Genomic DNA, 462 nt, shown 5'->3' with positions numbered 1-462 from the left:
TTACTGCGAAAAGACTTTTTGAATACCCTGTATAATACACAAAATATCTTAACAATTGGGGAGGTGCAATGGCCCAGTGGTTAGAGCAGCGGACTCGCGGTCGTAGGATCGCGGTTTCGATTCCCAGACCGGGCATTGTGAGTGTTTATTGAGCGAAAACACTTAAAGCTCCACGAGGCTCCGGCAGGGGATGGTGGCGAACCCTGCTGTACTCTTTCACCACAACTTTCTCTCACTCTTTCTTCCTGTTTCTGTTGTACCAGTAATTCAAAGGGGCCAGCCTTGTCACATTCTGTGTCACGCTGAACTACTCTAAGGGTATACGTGTCTGTGGAGTGCTCAGCCACTTGCACGTTAATTTCACGAGCAGGCTGTTCCGTTGATCGGATCAACTGGAACCTTCGTCGTCGTGACCGACGGAGTGCCACGAATCCCTGGATTATCGCGGCTGCTACTTTCCAA

At 49.8% G+C, this 462-nt stretch overlaps 1 protein-coding gene across 1 annotated transcript in view; it reads left to right on the top strand.

Moving 5' to 3' along the window:
* Nucleotides 1–462, top strand: part of LOC106877221 (cytochrome P450 CYP12A2) — a 45227-nt gene that overhangs the window by 17677 nt on the left and 27088 nt on the right. The window lies entirely within an intron of this gene.

This window comes from Octopus bimaculoides, chromosome 5 (assembly GCF_001194135.2).
Source record: "Octopus bimaculoides isolate UCB-OBI-ISO-001 chromosome 5, ASM119413v2, whole genome shotgun sequence".
Classification (NCBI taxonomy): Eukaryota; Metazoa; Mollusca; class Cephalopoda; order Octopoda; family Octopodidae; genus Octopus; species Octopus bimaculoides.
The sequence above is the reverse complement of the archived record's forward strand: the minus strand, read 5'-3'. Positions and strand labels throughout refer to the sequence as shown.